Source organism: Stenella coeruleoalba (assembly GCF_951394435.1).
Source record: "Stenella coeruleoalba genome assembly, chromosome: 17".
Lineage (NCBI taxonomy): Eukaryota > Metazoa > Chordata > Mammalia > Artiodactyla > Delphinidae > Stenella > Stenella coeruleoalba.
The window spans coordinates 64,358,325-64,378,799 of record NC_137163.1 but is presented as its reverse complement, the minus strand read 5'-3'; the positions used below and the strand labels follow the sequence as shown (position 1 = coordinate 64,378,799).

The window sequence follows — 20,475 nt, the reverse complement described above, 5'->3', positions numbered from 1 at the left end:
AAATACTGAGAACAATTTTAATGTATCTCAAAAGAGGATAATATTCATACAATGGAATACAATAGAGCAGCTAAATAGATGAGCAAAACACTGCATTTGTAAAGAGTGATGAATCTCTAAAGCTGAGGAAAATAAAGTCCCAATTGTGACAGCAGTTTTGAAAATATAGGTAATAAAAGTATAGCAACATACAAGGGAAGGACTGACATCCACCACAGGCCAGTGTCCCTGGGTACCGAGAGAAAGGAACAGTGTGGACTAGGTAGGGATTTGACTATTTTTTTTTATGTTTGATTTCTCTAAAGAATGTAAAGCCAGTATGATTACATGTTAATATTTGCTAATGGGGGATGGTAATAAAACAGGGTCCATTATATTATTTTATATACTTTTCTGAATGCTTAAAACAATTAAGGAAACAAAAAGGCAAATCATGTGCTTTAGAGTCAAACTGACCTTAAGGAGTTTTTTGTTTGTGGGTTTTCCTCCTTTTTTTCCTTCCTTTCTTTTTCTTTCTTTCTCTCTTTCCTTCTTCCTTTCTTTTTTTAAATTTATTTTTAAATTTAATTTTATTTTATTGTGACAAGAACACAGCATGAGACCTACCCTCTTTTTTTTTCAGTTTTTAAAGTTCTTTTTCATATTCTTTTCCATTTTGGTTTCTCACAGGATATTGAATATAGTTCCCTGTGCTATACAGTAGGACCTTGTTTTTTATCCATGCTGTATATAATACTTTGCATCTGTTAACCCCAAACTCCCAATCCATCTCTCCCCCACTCCCCTCCCCCTTGGCAACACAAGTCTGTTCGCTATGTCCGTGAGTCTGTTTCTGACTTGTAAATAAGTTCATTTGTGCCATATTTTAGATTCCACATATAGGTGATACCATATGATATTTGTCTTTCTCTTTCTGACTGACTCCACTTAGTATGATAAGCTCTAGGTCCATCCATGTTGCTGCAAACGGCATTATTTCATTCTTTTATATGGTTAAGTAGTATTCCATTGTATATATCTACCACATCCTCTTTATCCACTCATCTGTTGATAGACATTTACTTTGTTTCCACGTCTTGGCTATTGTAAATAGTGCTGCTCTGAACGTTGGGGTGCGTGTATCTTTTTGAATTATAGTTTTGTCTGGATATATGCTCTGCTCAGGTGTGGGATTGCTGGATCATATGGCAACTCTATTTTTAGTTTTTTGAGGAACCTCCGTACTGTTCTCCATAGTAGCTGCACCAATTTACATTCCCACCAACAGTGTAGGAGGGTTCCTTTTCTCCACATCCTCTCCAGCATTTATTGTTTGTGGACTTTTTAAGGATGGCCATTCTGATTGGTGTGAGGTGGTACCTCGTTGTAGTTTTGATTTGCATTTTTCCAGTTATCAGTGATGATGAGCATCTTTTCATGTGTCTATTGGCCATCTGTATGTCTTCTTTGGAGAAATGAGACCTACCCTCTTAACAATTTTTAAGGGTACAATGGTGTATTGTATGATCAGTAAAATGTTGTAGAGCAGATCTCTAGAACTTTGGTTTATCACCCCCCATTTCCCTCCCTCTGCAGCCCCTGGCCACAACCATTCCATTCTAACCTCCGTTCAGTTTTCTTTAGTGGCTGTACCATTTTACACTCCTACCAACAGTGTACAAGGATTCCAATTTCTCCACGTCCTCACCAACACATTATGTTTTCTTGTTTTTTGTTTTTTTGTTATTCTTTTGTTTTGTTTTTAATAATTGCAATCCCAACAGGTGTGAGGTAATACCCCGTTGTGTTTTTGATTTGTATTCCCCCAATAATTAGTGACATTGAGCATCTTTACATATACCTGTTGTTCATTTGCATGTCTTCTTTGGAGAAATGTCTATTCAGTTCTGCAGCCCATTTTAAAAATTGGGTTATTAGGTTTTTTTTACTGTTAAGTTATAGGATTTCCTTACATATTTTAGAAATTACCCCTTATCAGATATGTGGTTTGCAAATATTTTCTCCCATTCTGTAGGTTCCCTTTTTGTCTGTCGATTGTTTCCTTTGCTGTGCAGAAGCTTTTTAGTTTCATGTGGTCCCACATGTCTGTTTTTGCTTTGGATGCCTGTGCTTTCATGTCAAATCCATAAAAACACTGCCAAAACCAATGTCATGAAGATTTTCCTCTACATTTTCTTCTAGAAATTTTACAGTTTCAAGTCTTACATTTAAATCTTCTATCCATTCTGAGTTGATTTTTGCGTATGGCATATGACAAGGGTCCAACTTCATTATTTGCATGTGGATATCAGTTTTCTCAGCATCATTTGTTGAAGAGAATATGCTTTCTCCATTGTGCATTCTTAGCACACTTGTCAAAAATCAATTGTCTGAATATGCATGGATTTATTTCTAGGCTCTTGATTCTGTTCCATTGCTCTATATGTGTGTCTTTATGTCAGTATTATCATACTCTTTTAATTACTGTAGCTTTGTAATAGACTCGAAAATTAGTAAGTGTGATGCCTCCACCTTTCTTGTTCTTTCTCATGATTGATTTGACTATTAATATTCTTTTGTGGTTCCATATGGATTTTAGAATTGTTTTTTCTATTTCTGTAAAACACGCATTGGGATTTTGATATGGATTGCGTTACGTTTGTAGATTACTTTGAGTAGTATGACAGTTTGAAAATATTAAGTCTTCCAATCTATTAACATGGCTTTCTTTCCATTTGTTTTTATCTTCTCTGATTTCTTTCAGTAATGTTTTATAGTTTCCAGTGTACGAGTCTTTCATCTCTTTAGTTAAGTTTATTCAAAAGTTTTTTTATTCTTTTTGGTGCTATTATAAATGGGATTCCTTTCCTAATTTCTTTTTCAAATAATTTCTTGTTAGTATATAGAAATGCAACTGATTTTTGCATGTTAATTTTGTATCCTAAAGCTTTATTGAATTTTTAAAATTAGTTATAACAGTTTTTCATGACGTCTTTAGGATTCTTGGTATGTAAGAGCATGTCATCTCAAGCAGGGACAGTTTTACTTCTTCCTTTCCAATTTGGATGCCTTTTATTTCTTTTTCTTGCCTAATTGCTCTGCTTAGGACTTCCAGTACTATCTTGAATACAAGTAACAAGAGTGTGTGTCCTTGCCTTGTTCCTGGTTTTAGAGGGAAGCTTTCAGTTTTTCACCACTGAGTATGAAGTTAGCTCTGGGCTTTTCATAAATACCTTTATTTTGTTGAGTTCTTCCTTCTATTCTAGTTTTTTATCATTAAAGGGTTTAGAAGTTTGATGAATGCTTTTTCTGTGTATATTGAGATGATCATGTGACTTTTATTTTATTAATATCGTGTATCTCATTAATTGATTTTTGTCTGCTGAATCATCCTTGCATCCCAGGGATAAATCCCACTTGGTCATGGTGTATAATTCTTTTAATGTGCTGTTGAATTCAGTTTGCTAGCATTTTCTTAAGGATTTTTGCATCTACATTCATCAAGGATATTGGTCTGTAGTAGTTTTCTCTTCTTCTGGTGCTTTTGTCTGGTTTTGGTATCACAGTAATGCTAGCCTCAAGAGTTTGAAATGTCCTTTCCTCTTCAATTTTTGAGAAGAGTTAGAGAAAGCTTGGCATTAATTCTTCTTTAAATGTTTAGCAGATCTTATTTTTAAAGATAATATCTCGACTTAACAGCTACATGATTGAGAGAGTAAAAATAGCTACCTCATATCTTTTTTCATCTTTAAATGAGAAAATAGACATAAAGTTCTAACACAGAGTATGGAATATAAAGGAAGCTTAATTAAAGGTAGTTTTTCTTTCCCTCTATCTCAGTAGGCATATAAGGAAAACTCAATAAATGCTCATAGAATTTTTAAAACTTATCTACACACACATTGAATTTATATATTACTGTAACAACTTTTAGTAGGTATCCGGTATTGGATAGCACCTGATATAAGCTTCCAACTTTTATACAATAAACAACATAATATGTTCTTATTATATAAAATACAAACGTTTCAGACATTACATGAAATTTCTAAAAATCTTATATGTTCTGGTATAATGTTATAAGTCATAATTCTAGTTATTACTTTAAAATGTATATCTCAGAAATAACTAAATTTCCTTGTCAATTGAGTTATTATGACCTTTCATCAAATCTTTAACCATGGTCATTTTTTTTTTTTTTTTTTTTTTTTTTGTGGTACGCGGGCCTCTCACTGTTGTGGCCTCTCCCGTTGCGGAGCACAGGCTCCGGACGCGCAGGCTCAGCGGTCATGGCTCATGGGCCCAGCCGCTCTGCGGCATGTGGGATCTTCCCGGACCGGGGCATGAACCCGTGTTCCCTGCATCGGCAGGCAGACTCTCAACCACTGCGCCACCAGGGAAGCCCTAACCATGGTCATTTTTAGTCTTTTGTCATTTACAGACAGTTCTGGGTGTACTCTGATGCTTTTGCAAAAATGTTCCTATAAAAGGGTTTCATCTTCAAGTAATTCATGGAAAAGACTCTGACAAGTACAGGTTTCTGGTAACTGACTATACTGCTGAACTGAATGAATAAGTATTTTCAGAACTCTAGTGGAAAACTGATGAATTCATAAAAGTGCTAGCAAAAGATCAAGATAAAAAAAAATTAATTACATGGGACTGAGTGAACTGATGAGGATGATTACAGTTTTTGTGATTTTCTGTTTGAATAAAAAAAAAGTGACACTTTAAAAATATTTGATTAGTGATTTGTTATGATATTTACAGAAATAAATTAAGATAAGTTTTTATTCTGTATTAGTACATTAATATATTTTCAAAGTTAACCTTCAGACCTTAAAAATAACATATTTTGGGGAAAGTATATTATCAGAAATTGTTCAATAAATCCAAAAAACATGATTGCAAGAACGTTAATGTCTAACTTGTTACCAAAAAACTATGAAAGCTCTTTTTCTGGAAGGCTTCGATGCAAAATGATTCAGATCCTTTCCAAATATATTTTCTGGAATTATTATTCTGTCTTATTTTCTGTATTTAACCCTAGATTCTGTGAGTAGAATTCCAAAACATCTGATGGGTGTATGAAAATTTTCTATTTGATTTGCATTCTACACCGGGCACTCTATTCTTCTTCCTTTTCATTTACAAGAAGGTCACCTAAGTAACACCTAAAATAATGAAATTTAACTTTTGTTTAGACATACTGACTTCCTAAAACATCAAAACTGAGTTTCCAACCTACTTCATTTGTTAGACTGGAATTTTGCCAGTGTTATACTTTCCCTTTCAATATATTATGCATAGGTAAGAACAATGTATAACTGGAAATTGGGGAATATTTCAAATCTGTTTTCAACTGTCCAAATGTTCTGACTTTAACTTAGCAGGTTATACTTAAATATTGATCCTATCCTTACTATTTAGGAACCACGTTAGCAACATTAATTTTATTAATGACTACTTAAAATACAGTATGATTAAATGTCTTAAACTTACAATTGCATTTACAATAGGAGAGATTTCTTTTTCTCAGTATTATTATAAGGAATTTCCTAATTTTTATAATGTTCAGGTTGATTTTTTAAGTGCCAATACATGCAAGTATTTTCATTTGGTTATTTTCACTAGTATATTTTTCTAAATACTATCCTTAAATGGGATTATTTGTTGTATAGTTCACACAAATAAAGGCATTTAAGTTAGTTCATATCAACCACATTAAGTTAGATTTGGTTCATTTGTGGTTCTATGTAGTACTATTGCTTTTCTCCCCACTTTGAAAATGAGATTCTTACAATAGAAATATTACTAAAATATAACAAAAAAGAAAAGCCAGATGAAAGTTACTTTGTATGAAATTTGCCTCTTGCTGTGTAAAATTAGTGACAATAAGGTTTATGATGCTGACGATATATCAGGTAATGGCTGTGGAAATGGCTGGGTGTTTGCACAGGTAGACACGTGCACACACAGAATGAGTGTAACTTGATCTAGATGGAATTTCACTTTGAAAGAAGTAATTTACTGCATATATGATCCATTAGCTCTGATCAAGGGAAAGTATTCCAGAAAAAAATTGTAGTACCTCCTGTAAAGAATTTCTTAGATGAATGTTCTGTGCTATTTTTAACTTTGAACAGATTAGTCTTTTCTTAGGTCCTTGTCAGATAAAATAAGTCTTCATCAGACTAAAATGAAATTGCATATTTTAAAGTTTATTTGAAGATGAGCTTACTTTGGGTCAAAGATTGAAACATATTGTGTAATTTAAATGCAAATTATGTAATTGAATATGGAAAATAGTGTGTAACTATTATCAAGGGTCTCTTTCAAAATTAACTCAGCTTGTGGAGTTTGACACATTCTTTTCCATGTTGTTGGAGTGACTTCTTGAACTGGCATACTTGTCGTTAATTTGAAAGGAGATTTTAAACGGTCTCAGGGAAAGCTTTCCACCCTCCCACCGCCCATCTGTCTCCCATTCAAGTTGCCACAGCAACTGGCGTCTGCTCTTGCAGATCTTTCCCATTACTTTAGCAATGACTTAGTTCGGCAGGGTGACCTCCCAACTAGACTTCCTAGCTAGAAATTTGTGTATCCTTAGCCCTCTCTCACACACACAGCCTCCACACTCCACTGATCACAAATGCCCCTCATATTCTGTCCTTCTCCTTCTTACAGCTGTTTCCTGAACTCTCCGAGGACCACATTTCCACTTTTAGGCTGTTCCTAAGCTCTCTCCCTTTCATCTCCTGAGTCACTGATCACATGTCTTTTGCTTCAGACACATTAAGTTCTCACCTTTCCAGGAACATTTCTGGCCCTTTCACTACTCTGTGACTTTTTCCTCCTGGCTCTATTTTATTTTATTTTATTTGGCCACGCGGCATGACATGGGGGATCTTAGTTCCCCTACTAGGGATCAATCCCGTGCTCCCGGCAGTGGAAGCGTGGACTCTTAACCACTGGACGGCCAGGGAAGTCCCTGGCTCTAACTCTGCTTAGCCGAAAAAACAAAAAGCCAAAAAACAGAAACTACTCACCGGTCAATATTCGTCTCAAATGCCACCTCCTCCTTGAAGCCTTCCCTGACTGACTCTTCTGGGCTACAACAGCATATCTTTTACAGCACACAGTATATTGTAGTACAACAGTTTTGTTGGGTTTTTTTGCGGTACGCGGGCCTCTCACTGTTGTGACCTCTCCCATTGCGGAGCACAGGCTCCGGACACGCAGGCTCAGCGGCCATGGCTCACGGGCCCAGCCGCTCCGCGGCATGTGGGATCTTCCCGGACCGGGGCACGAACCCGTGTCTCCTGCATCGGCAGGCGGACTCTCAACCACTGCGCCACCAGGGAAGCCCAACAGTTTTTTTTTTAATAAATTTATTTTATTTATTTATTTTTGGCTGCGTTGGGTGTTCGTTGCTGCGCTTCAGCTTTCTCTAGTTGCGGCGAGCGGGGGCTTCTCTTCGTTGCGGTGCGTGGGTTTCTCATTGCAGTGGCTTCTCTTGTTGCAGAGCATGGGCTCTAGGTGCGCAGGCTTCAGTAGTTGTGGCACACGGGCTTAGTTGCTCTGCGGCATGTGGGATCTTCCCGGACCAGGGCTTGAACCCGTGTCCCCTGCACTGGCAGGATTCTTAACCACTGCACCACCAGGGAAGCCCTGTATAACTTATTTTTAACTACAGCCTCCCCCCCACTAAACTAAGCTTCCTGAGAGCAGGGATGACTTCTTGTCTGGGTCACTGACACAGCTGCATTTTAGATTACATGTCTGCTATAAGAAATGTATTCTTTTTTTCTTTTAGAATTAACTGCAGATATGCATTCTGAGACCATGGAAATACCTCACAAACTACTGTGACCATCCTGTCGCCAAGGTGAGGCTGCCCCCCCACAGTCCACAAATGCTCGGTCCAGCATAATTCCAAGAGACAAAAGGGCAAAGAGGCTGCCACCGCCCACACAAACAACGCTCCACTGCAATGGGACTAAAAATTGTTGGGAGATTTATCCTGATATGTGTGCTTTTCTTCAAATAGCATTGTGTGTTGCTTGCTGATTTTAAGGCCTGACTTAATCAATGCCATGACCCCAAACCGTACTTTTAGCTCCTGTAAGAATCCAGTGCTTCTGAATATTAGCTTTACTTAGTGACATCAGTTTGTTTTAACATCCCTGTCAGGGATTCTACTGTGAGAGGAGATGTAAATTAGGCTTTATATTACTTATTCCGAGTAGCTCAGGAGCAGAATTTTCATGAAATGATCTTTGAAAATTCAGAAGACCCTGTTTACCATGGTCGCATAATCCAGTTTCTCCCTCACTAGCCCATCTGACATCTTACGGGGGGAAAAAAATGAGTATTTTAGGCAGGAGACAAACTCAAGGGAAAGAAGGGGTTTGGGGTGAAAATGGGGGGCAGATGAGAACTCCAGTTTTGGTGAAATGGATGCTCACTCGGTGTACCAAGATTCTCAATCTGCCAGCTTCCTCTACTTTTCCACTCCATTTGACTCCCGGCACCTGCAAGGTCAGCTGCTCCAAGAAGCAATTTATAAACCTGCAGTTCATATAGTGGTTGCCGTTCCAGGACTGACATGAAATTAAATCAGTCTTGAGTGCTGCAAGATACAAAAGCTACCTTGCGAGTTTACTGAGCCCTCCACGACTCCTCATAAATCTTGGAAAGGTAGCATTCCACCAGTAACTGCCCAGTTTCTCCGCTCCCAAAAAGACCTTGAAATGGAAACAACGATGTTTTCTTTGAGGCCATATTTCGTACCACAGAGAGGAAGATGTACATGGAAGCCACATTCTTATAAGTACCCTTTTCCAACTCTGAGGCAAGCACTGGGTAAGACAGTGTTAAATGAACCCTTAACTTACTACTCCACGTTCCAAATTATTGGGGCCACAAGGTATAAAGACACCCACGAAAAGCTGACTGACTGTACCACAAAGGTTCTTTATTGTTTTTCAAGAGCAGAAGGTAAGATTTTAAAAATTCGATGAGCCTATAAACATGTCTTTGCTACAAATGTGTCACCTCTCAATTTCCAGGGACTCTGAAAGCTTATTGCCGGCGGCTCATCCATGTGGCTGAAAAGGAGTCTGAAGCAGACGCTGTCACGTGGTCATGCTGAGTTCTACCCGAAGGTAACACACATTTCTTGAATGTTTTAAAACTTAGTCTTAAAGCATAAGTCAAATTTGCCTTAAAATTTTGTGACGCAGAGTCCATTGCAAAGTGCTGTTTAGGCATTAACACTTAACTTTCCCCAAGCCCCTCTGAACGAAGTATTATTACGATCCCCCGTGATGGTTAATTTTATGTGTCAACCAGCTTGACCGTGGTACCCATGACACCCAGTTTTTGGCCAAACACCAGTCTAGATGCTGCTGCGAAGGTATGTTTTAGATGAGATTAACATTTATATCCAAAGACTTTGAGTAACACAGTTTACCTTCTATAATGTGAGTGAGCTCTTCTAATCAGCTGAAGGCCTTAAGAAAATACAACTGGATTCCCTTGAGGAAGAGGGAATTCTGCCTCCAAACTGCTTTTAGATTCAAGCTGCAGCACCCTTGCCTGGGTCTCCAGCCCCCAGGGCTGCCCTGCAGACGTCACACTCACCAGCCCCCAAACCAAATGCACCAATTCCTTAAAATAAATCTCCATATAAATAAGTGGGTAGATATTATATGTGTATCTATTACATTATATGTATGTGTGTATATATGTATGTATCTATCTAGATCTACAGATATATTATATACATATATATGTATGTGTATATGTATATACAGTTTTTGTTTGTTTTTTAGTTTTTTTTTTGCAGGTTAGCATTTTATTAGATAAAAATGAAAGAAGGGTGCCTACCCACTCCTTCCTCTGGCTCACAAGGGGAACTCCCCCCTCCCCAAGAGAGGGCAGGGAGTCTATAACACTGAGACAATGAGAGAGATTAGGGCAGAAAGCCCCAAGCCTCTTCCTTCTAAGTCTTGTGACAAGAAGCAACTTTCTCAGCTACAAATTCTGGGAAGGGGAACTACACCTGCCTTTGCCCCTAAGTGGGCGGCCTTCCCCTCCCCCAGCAAAAAATTGGAAGATAGGCAGTTACCCCCAACACCCAACTTGTCCAGGTAGGGGGAAGAGGAATAAACGTCAGTCTGTGGGCTTCATTTCTTAGGTGCCTTCAGTGCACAGGCATGGGGAAGGCCCTGGCAAACTGCTCCACCCATTGTCTGAGGCCAGCCAGCCAGTGACTTGTTTCTGGGCCTTTGAGCGGAAAGGATTTGAAATCCTGGAGTTTGGCGGTCTTGCTCTTTACCTCCAAGCCGATTTGACGCCTTCATCTGTAAAGCCCACAACTTTCCGGAAGTCCTCTTCACGGAACTATCGAGAAGTCAAGGCTGGGGCACCAGCCGCAGGCCCCCAGGCACTTCGATCTCCAGGACAGGTGTTCTTGCTGGCCGTGATGGATACGAGTTCCAACATGCGTTCAGCTCGAGCTCCATCCAGGCCCTTGGGCCGCAGGGCTACCAGCACTAGGTGGTTGTCAGTGCCACCAGACACCAGCGAGTAGCCTCGCTCTAGCAGGCAGGGCATCAGCCATGGCCCAAGCGTTCTTCAGAACCTGCAGGGAGTACTCCCGGAACGGCTGCAGGCCTGCTTTAGGGCCACAGACACTGCAGCAATGGCATGGTTCTGGGGGCCCCCCTGCAGGGGTGGGAACACAGCAAAGTTGATTCGGTCCTCAAACGTGGAAGGATATCCTGGCCAGTCTTGGGGTCCACAGCCCGCACCCCCTTCCGGCAGAAGAGGAGTCCTGACCTGGCCCCTCGAAGGGTCTTGTGAGTGGTAGTGGCGACAACATCCACATGCTTGAAAGGTGAGGGGATCACCTTGGCAGCCACCAGGCCACTGATGTGGGCCACGTCCGCCAGCAGGTGCGCCTTGACCTCGTCACACACCTCTCTCATGCGGGCGTAGTCGATGAGGCGAGCATAGGCACCGGTACCAGCTCTGATGAGTCAAGGTCGGAAGAGCCGAGCAGCAAGTGCCGGCTGGTCATAGTCAGTGAGGCTGGTTTTGGGTTGCAGCTTATAGGACGTAGACTTGAAGAAGATGGATGTAGCTGAGATCCGCTTGACATCAGACATGTAGCCATGGGTGAGATGGCCCCCATCGGGCACGGGGTCCCCCCATGATTTGGTCATGAGGCTGCAGAAGGGCTGTGTAGGCAGCCAGGTTGGCTGGGGACCCCGAGTAGGGCTGGACATTGACTCCCCACTGAGCAGGATCCAGGTCAAAGGCCTCCAAGGCCCGGCGCTGACACAGCAGCTCGATTTCATCCACTGCCTCTGCTCCTCCATAGTACCTCTTGCCAGGATAACCCTCCGAGTACTTGCTGCTCAGACAGGACCCCAGGGCCTCCGGCGCAGCTCGGCTGCAGAAGTTCCCTGGAGCAGTGAGCTTCCAGGCCGCGACACTGCCTGTCCTTCTCTCTCCGTAGCAGCTCCCGTATCTCAGGGTCACTGTCTGATAGACTCTCCTGGCCTGACCAGCCCTTGGTTGCTTTTCCAGTCTGGGTCTGGGCCGCCTCGCTGTGCTGGCACCTTATGGCCATGCTGACCAGGTGACCACATCTCTGCTGAGGCCAAGTCGCCCAGAGCAAAGAGAAGGGCAACATCGCAACCCGAGATGAAGGTCACAGGAGGTCCGGGTACCAACCCCGGCTGGGGAACACAAGGGGTTGGAAGAAGACTGGTCGGAGAGCGCATGCGCGAAAAGAGCTGCCGGGCAACCGCCGAATTGGGGCGGGGTCTACGCATGCGTAAGGTGGACGCTTTATGGTCTTTTGGGGATTGTAGTTTTTTTCCCCCTCTTCTTCAGTTCCATTGCTCATCTGTAGCCCCAGGGTCAGAAGCTTTTGCCCCCGACTCAGTTTCCCGCTGGAGCCAGTGGGCAGGCCTCTGGAGAACTGCTCTCTTCCAGTTTTACCTTGACCCAGGACTCTAGGCGAAGGAAGGCTGAAGATGAGGTGTCGTTCTGTGCCTCAGCTAGTCTGTACCTCCTCCCTCGCCCCAGTCAGGGGTATATATACATGTATGTATGTATGTATATACATATATATGTATATGATATATTTGTAGATCTAGATAGAGCGAGAGAGTTGTCTGGAGAACCCTGACTCATACATCTCCATTTCGCAGGTGATGAAACAAAGCCTCAGACAGATCCAATCTTTGGCCGTAGGACAGACACCCAGCTAGGTAGCGGTAGGGCAGAGTGCGATCTGCTCTCTCTTGCAACGCCATCCTCCCAGTCAGGCTAGAGCCCGGGCTCCTCCCAGCCTGCAGCCAACCACCACAGGAGGGGCGCGTGAGGTGCTGGTTGTGTTTAATCCTGCCAGCGCTTTATTGGAAAGCTTTTCACTGCAGCCCGCGTGAGGGAAAATGATTTGCTTGGGATGAATGTGGCCACCAGTGCGTTATTTCCCTTAATCTAAACAGAGCCTCAGACACACTCCATTGATCACGCCTTCAAGCTGAAAAGTGGCCTTAATGCTGGCCAGCAAGTAGGTTTCTCAGGCAGCCCTGTGCTGTCAACCACATTTCCTGATCCACTCTGATTAGATATATAAACAGCTTCAGTAAAACAGAGCCCGAGCTTTGCTGTTAAAAATATAAGATAAGGTTCCATAAAGATTCATCAAGAGCAGAGACGCTGTCTAAGTGAGCCTGAGCTTCTTTTTTTTCTTTTCTTTTCTCTTTTTTTTCCTTTGGTATCGTAAGAAGGGTTAGTGGACAAATAACCATGATTTATGATCATGTTTTAATAGTGGCTGGTGCTCTAGCGAAGGGACACCTTGGAGAGAAGAAAGGGTTAAAAGAATTGAGCAGGGTCACAAAGTGGTCTTGCATTAATGACCCAGCACACAATTGACGTTACTAAAAGTTACTTAGTCATTTTGTGTCTGCTAAGAAGTGTCACCCTGTCCCAAGAACAAGGAACAAGTGGGCTGATGTCTGCAAGGTGCAAGAGGCTCATGAAGGAAGGATAAGGAACTTCAGAAACTCATGGAAATGAATCGACCAAACCCAAGCATCTTACACCTTCAAACCATCACGTCTGTTTCAGATACATCTTGTACTATAAACACATACAAGGCAGGAAAAGTTTCTGGAATTTTATTATAGATGTATATGTTTAGTTGGTATGCATTTCAAAATACTCTTTAACATTTGTCCCAGTGATGAACTAAAGAATGTTTCCAGCTTCAGTTTCTTTGAATGAGAACATTATGCCTTTTCCAGGTAATTTTTGGTATGTGTTTTTCAGAAGGCTAAAAAGATTATCAATATCAGTTTTAAAACGGAAAACGTGAAGTGAGAGTAAGAAGAGAGCTATCCAAAACTGCTTGGTGGGAAAATGTAAGAAGTTAACGTGTTAGATAAAGTTTTAACATGCATGGATATTTATATGTCATTTCTAAAAGACACTTTGCTCACTTAAAGAGCTGGTTACTCATCTCTTTAAAGATTACTTACAATTTTTCTAAACTAAACAGTAACATTTCTACTCAATACCGAAAATAATTGCTAACATCTTTTGAGCATTTACTATATACCCAGCACTGTTCTACGTACTCTATACAAATTCGCTGAGAAAATCCTGCCAGCAACCAAAGAGCTGGCTGCTCTTCTTTCCCCTCTTAATTTGTCTATAAAATTATGCTTGGTGAATTTAAATATTTCGTGAACTAGAATAGCATTCTCCCAGGTTAATGCCTGGTTTAGGTTCACATCAAATATAAATGTCTTTTGGACTTCCCTGGTAGTCCAGTGGTTAAGACTCCATGCTTCCACTGCAGGGGGGCACAGGTTCGATCCCTGGTCGGGGAACTAATAATCCCACATGTCTCACAGTGCGGCCAAAAAATAAATAAATGTCTTTTATTTTCCTGAGACAGTAGTTTTATTTTCTTGGAATTATTGCAACCAGTGGTTCCTATGTCTAGCTGTTCATCAGAGTCACGTAAGGAGCTTTTCTAAAAATGCAAGTTCCTGGGCCACATCCCCAACTGCTGGAACCCCAAAGGGTGGGACTCAGCATTCCAGTAAGGAAGGGGCTATTTTTATCCCGCTCACAGAAGAAGTAACTGAGTCACATAAAGGTGAAACAACAGCCTGAAGTTACACTGATAGTCAATGGAAAAGCTAAATGCAAACATAGGACGACTTTGGGTTTTTTAAAAATATACTTTAGTTGGTCTTAGTGCTGTTTGTGCTTCTATAACAAGCAACATATTTTCTTTGTACAAGGTATTCAAATACTATATGCTAAAGTGAGATTCAGCTGCTTTGAAGGGTACATTTGGGAGAACTTGGGCCAGCTCTCTGAGGCTTCCAGAAAAATGAGTGCATGTGGAGTGTCTTTCATTCTTTCCTTTAGGTCAACTATCCTTAGGCTTGGTTTCCACATGCAGATAGGTTTCAATTGACTGGAGAGAACCCAGCAGACTGATGAGGGTCTGTGAGCCCGGCTGTACAGACATCTGGGACCACGAGCATTTTCAGGAGGAACAGACACAACATTGACCTAGAATCAGAAGCCCAGGGTGCTTGTGCTGCCCTGGTCACTTCCTGTCTGCTCAGCCCTGAGCCAATCTCAGGACCTCTTTGACATCACTTCTAGCTTTTGCCTCTGAAGGACAGTGCCCCAGGCGTTCTCTAATGAGGAGGTCTACAGCTTCCAGAACAAAGGCTCGGCACAGAGGTGCGGTGCAGGGCAGGCGTTTGATGAGCCCACTTCTGCATCAAGGCAAATTCCTCATGAGGGACAAAAAGTGAATCTCTGATAAAATCCAGGCATGGAGAGCCTTAGAGAAGCTTCTCCCCCTCACTTTCAATTGGCTTGCTTGACACATTACCAAGCCATAGATAGGTATGGGGAAGGACAGGGTGCACTTAATTTTTCATCTGTGGAAGAACATTCTGTTCTATGAGCTATTTTAAAAGTTCCTGCAACATAGTTCACCACATTTTCTAAGGAAAGGAATTTTATACTCTAAACATTACACTAGGGACTTTTACTGTTACAGTAGGTTTTTTCCTTAATTTTCTCTTAATTCCCAAGTACACAATGTGGAGATAAACAGATCTAGCCTTTTACCATGGAAAGCTCGGCAGTGTTTATATATAAATCCAGGAGCAGGGCAATCTAGTGTGCTGAGAGATACAGATCGCATTACTCTGTCTTACCGTGGGTTCTTTGGTTGTAATTTCCTGTTTATTCAAGGTAAAGAGGGGTCTTGCTACCACAGACTGGAATCAGACATAAGCCGTTTGCACCTCTGAGAGCTGCAGTTACGAGGACCATCTCTGTGTTCTAAACAAGCTGTGTTTAAGTTCTACAGGGTTTAGACCTGCCCATTTCCTTGTTATGTTTATGCTCCATTGCTCTATTTACATATTTCTTCCAAAACCCTGTGATAGCAGCCGCACACATTGTGATTTCTCTCCACTATAATGTAACACCTTTTCCTCCTATGTCACATGCGGCAACTGCTACCTTATGGCACTGCCAGATCTATTCTCCTGCTGTTTGTTGCCTGTTGATTACCTAGTAACATCTGAAATAAACATGAAGTTGACAGTGATTCGATTTCTAAAATAAACAGGGCGGTTCTCTGTAGCCCCAACTTCATGAAATGCTATTCCTTCCATCGTACCTAAGTTTAGTTAAATGGAAAGAAAACTCGGTCTCCCCAGCTGAAGGGTGAGCAGCTTGTCCAGTGAGGCTGAGCTTTGCTTGTCCTTAGTGCCTTTGTCATTATCTGCCAGTTAGGGGCCCCTGCAATGCTGCCCTTGTTCTTGCTATAATGCCTTTCAGAATGCAACTGTGATAGTGATTAAGCCTTCAAAGCAAGTACCTCAGAAAAGCTCATTTTTGGTTTCTGACAAGTCTTCCTATTTTCAGATGCAATGCTGACTAATCTTACTATTTTCAGATGTGGTGCTGAGTGGATTTACAGAAATGCAAAGTAAGGAGGTAGTTTAAGAATTAGCAAAGGTCTCTTAATGAGAAATTGATCCAGCATCGAGGGACCTCCACGTGGGTAGCTAGAACACATTTTGAGAGTATTTTATTGTCTTATAACTAGACCTACACATGAGCCCATGCACAGTGACAGGGCATAAATAGGCCAAATCTTCTGGAAATTCTAAAGAACAGTTAAGTGATGACTCTTCTCAGTTTCTGTCTCTGTTCTGTTTCAGTTTTAACTCTTGCAGGGTATTATAGACTTTTATAGTGTCCAGAAGTTGCTCCTCTAATCCAGTGTTTGCCAACCTTGAGCTATGGAATTTTGGGTCTAATTCTTTGTTGTGAGAGCTTTCCTGTACATTGTAGGACATTCAGGGACATACTTATTAGATGCAAGTAGCATTCCCCCACCCCAATTGTGACAACCAAAATGTCCCTGTCTCCCATTCTCTGCCCCCTTTGAGTACCACTGCTGTAATCCTATACTTCTAAAGTCACAGCAGGCTGCAACTCCATGAAGTGGGTAAAGGTATGTACTTCCTATGGGCCACATACAGACCCTATAGAAAGGAGTCAGCCACTAGCCATCTCGTAAAGGACCCTTCCCTAGAGGGCTTCCAGCCAGGGATGAAGAACCTAAGCCAAAAAAGGCTGGATATGTGACATCAAATATAAAAGGTAAAGAGTGAGACGGCAAAAGGGACTAACAGAGCGACAGAACCCACACCAGGGAGCTGCAGTTAGAGGTCCCCAGCAAAAAACTCTTAAGAACTCGCAGTAGCATCTTACGAGTTCACTTTGGATGCCTGCCGTACCCAAGGGGTTCAATGTTAGATTAGAGCTGCACTGATCAATGAAGACTTCTCCTCCTTTTCCCCTTCCTGTAAGAGACGGAGGCAGCATACTGAATGTGGAAGGAGGGACCAATGAGGAAAGAGAAGAGGGGCCAATATGACACAACCTCTCCACACTGCAGGCTTCTAAGGCAAGCCAGGCTAGGACAGAGGAAGCATGTGAAATTCGGTGATAACCTTTTGCTTTCAGACTGAATTTTTCATTACCTAAAAGTGACTGGAAGTTTTTCACCAATAGGTGAAGAGTTGATCAGACTTCAAATTGCTTTTCAGCCCATTATTTACCAAGTACTCAAGACTGTAACAGGCATATTCCCATCTTTGATGTCTTCAAACTAAATGAAAGCAACACACATTCTGCATTTAAGTTTCCAATCTTGAAATGGAACAGACATTCAACAGGAAGGTAAAATGCCCCAAAGAAGAAAAATACTGGCTCCTGTTCATAGAAGACCTGCAGGCTGTGTCAGGTTCAGCCTCTCTTGGCCTCCTCTCCTGTAAACAGTTGACCTTCCTGGGTATTAAGTTCTTGCTTCTCACATTTTCATGAATGTCTTCCTCTTGCATCCTACAGTGATAAAATATATCACTGGCCACTCTCTTCTCTAGATGCAGTGAGGGAACGGCCACAGAGCTCCTGCTGCATCCAGACCTTTTAAAGGACACAGTAATAAGTGAGACTATAGCCATAGGAAGACAACCAGGGTGTGGACTGGTCTAGATAGAATATTTCATTTAAAAATACTGGGGGAAATGAGCTGTGTATAAAGAGAAGGGGAAAGAATGGAAAAATAGAACCCACACGACTCATCTTTCAATTTATAAAATTAAAAAGGAAAAGTTATATGCTAACCAAGAAGGCTAGCTAGGGCAGGGGTTAGAGGAAGCAAGTGTGAGGTAAGCTGTGGACCATCTAAGATTTCACCTGTGCCGGTGATTGATGGCTGTCTGTCAGGAAAACACCTGAAGAGATCTCGAATTGGGTAAAAGTTGGCAGATTTCTTAAGCTCAGGAAAATTTTGTTTTTGTTTTTTAACTTTTCAAAAAATTCTTTTTCTTTGGGCAACAGACAAGAGTGGCTCCACAGTTTCAGAGAGCGAGTGTATATTCCTGTAAGCCCGAGATTAGCTGGGGCTGGAAGGACGTAGAATCAGGGCGAAGCAAGTCAAGTCTCCCCTGGTTCAAGGGCTCCGGTCTTCCGCGGCCCAGCGCTCTCGCCAGTAAGCGCAGCCCCAAGCCACCCAGCCGACCCTCCTGCGTATTGTCCTGTGAGCCCTCCACTCTTACAAGTTGTCTCCGAGCGTCAGGGGAGTCCGGATTGGCGGCCCTGCCCCGCTGACAGTTGGGAACATTCCTGCCTGCGCTACCAGCGCGGAGTCGGGGCAGCTGGGCATGCATCCTGCTCCGGAGGGAGCGCTGGACCGGCATCAGGCGGGGACCCGGAGGTGGCGCGCGGCCCGGGCGCAGCGCAGCGCAGGCGGGCGGAGGGCGTGGGCGCGGGACGCTTGGCCCCAAGCGCTGTCACCCGGGCCACCTGCGAGGCCACCTGCGCTGCCATAGTCGCCCCTGGACGTGGGTGGTGACAGGCTGGGGTGTGCGAAGCTTCACCGACCGAGTCCCAAATTTCTCTTCCCCTTTAAGTTTAGGATTGGGGACATTTCTTTCCTCTTGGAGGCAGAGAGCTTCAGACACCTGCAGTCGCCCTTTGGGGACCGAGGAGGATTGATTCAGTGGCCTAAAGGACAACTGGCCTCGTATCCCATCAGTCTGCCCGTCGTGCAGAGCGTGCGCGGGACTCCTGTGCCATCTCCCAGAACTTCAAAGCCTCGGAAGCCGGCTGAGAGAAGTGACCGTGGACCGGACGTTTCCCCCAGCCCGGGACCCCAGCCTGGAGAGAACCTACTTTCGTTCAGCACCTCGACCTGGGAACTTAAAAAGTACTAATGAAGACACTCTACTGGCCAAGATACCTTGGTTCTGTTTCTAACGCCTCTCTGAAGGGCTGCTCAGTGACCCCAGGCAAGTTACTAACGGGCTCTGAACCTTAGTTACTTCTTCTGGAAACGGATGGAGTTGGACCATGTGACTATTAAGGTCCTTTTCAGCTCTGATGGTCCAAGATGCTAATATTCTACTTCCTGAGGATGTGAAAATATAACACAATCTCTTCCTTTAGGAATATTATACACTTTCAGGGGACAAGAGTAACAAGTGGAAAAGAATTGCCACAGGCTTGTTTCACATATGGCAAAACAAAAACTAATAAAATATATTGTATATTTAAAAGATTCAGTATTTATTAAGAGCACTCCAAGTGCAAAGCATTTAAAGCATTTGACTAGGAATGGAGGACAATAACAATCAAAGGATGAACTGTGCCCCTGTTTCCAAAGAGTTCTTTTTATACAGAAGCTCTTTTTTGAAAGAAAAAAAAAAGGATATTTACATTAAGGTGTATAAATGTAAAAGATCACAACACAAGGCAGCACAAAAATGAAGACTAGAGAAACCCAGTGTAATACAGAAGATTGAGACAAAACTGTAGTTGCCCTTGGACGAGGGAGAAAAATAATGTCTTTTATAGATCATTTGGATTATAGCTAGAACAGGAAACAAGGCAGGAGTGATCAGGTGATTTTCGTTGTTGTTATTGTTGTTCTATGTCAAGACTCAAGACAGTCCAAATATGTTCATAATACCATTATTAATGACACCCGATTCCTATTTTTTGATAAGTACTATCATTCACTGCCATCTAGTGTTAACCAGATGAATGAAATTTTTTCCATATTCTTTTTCTTAAATTCCTTTCCCAGCCCTAACTAAGTATTCAGATTCAAGTGGAGTGTGCAAACCATCTCTCCTGAACATCTAGTCTTATGCTGTGATGTCTGTGTCCTAAAAACCCCTGTGTTTCCCCCCTGCCCCTACCAGGCATTCCCTGTGGCTCAGAGGTTCAGCTTATTTTCTGTTCATCTTCCCAGGACCTCCATCATTGGTTCCAGCCTCTTTCCATGGACTTTTCCTTCAGACGCCATAATTTCATTGGACTAGATGCATTAATTGCTGGGCAGAACATTTCTAGCAGAAAGACAGAGTCTGTAACTCACAAATAAATTGGGAAGGTGACTAAGAAAAGTACTCCATTTTTGCAAGTGAGTTTAAACTTTCACTTTAATAAAACTCCAAGTCAAGAGAAGCCTCTTAACTTTATTAAATATTTGAGTTCCAAAGGCTCTGAAATGTTTTCTAAAAACGGACTAGAAGTTATTTAAGTAAACATCAAGTTGCTCTCATGTTTGCCTTATAACTATAGTAAATACATCTCTGGGCATAAACAGAAATGGCCTTTTTTTCAACTGTCTTCAATTACTTTGTTCAAATGCCCCCAGTTTATTTCAAATTATCTCCAATTGTTCAAATAAAATTCCTATTATAGTTTTTTTAGTGAACTCATTTAAACAACAAAATCGACAAAATACTATACTTTGATTATTTAGAGATAGAGTAAAAAGAAAATAATTCACTCATAATATTCAAATTTAAATCATCTGTATTTATAAAACACTATCTTAAGAAT

General features: G+C 41.9%; 1 long non-coding RNA gene and 1 pseudogene across 2 annotated transcripts in view; one reads left to right on the top strand and one right to left on the bottom strand.

Moving 5' to 3' along the window:
• The window catches only part of LOC307176405, a 134,551-nt gene extending 124,660 nt beyond the window's left edge, over nt 1-9,891 (top strand). The window contains exons 6-7 of the long non-coding RNA XR_013824730.1: nt 7,796-7,867; nt 9,051-9,891. This is a non-coding gene — a long non-coding RNA (uncharacterized lncRNA). The remainder of the gene's footprint in view (nt 1-7,795; nt 7,868-9,050) is intronic.
• An 8-nt stretch (nt 9,892-9,899) lies between these two features.
• Nucleotides 9,900-12,043, bottom strand: LOC307176402 (serine hydroxymethyltransferase, mitochondrial-like; annotated as a pseudogene). Its single transcript has one exon. The product of its transcript is annotated as a serine hydroxymethyltransferase, mitochondrial-like (transcript).
• Nucleotides 12,044-20,475: the final 8,432 nt, after the last annotated feature.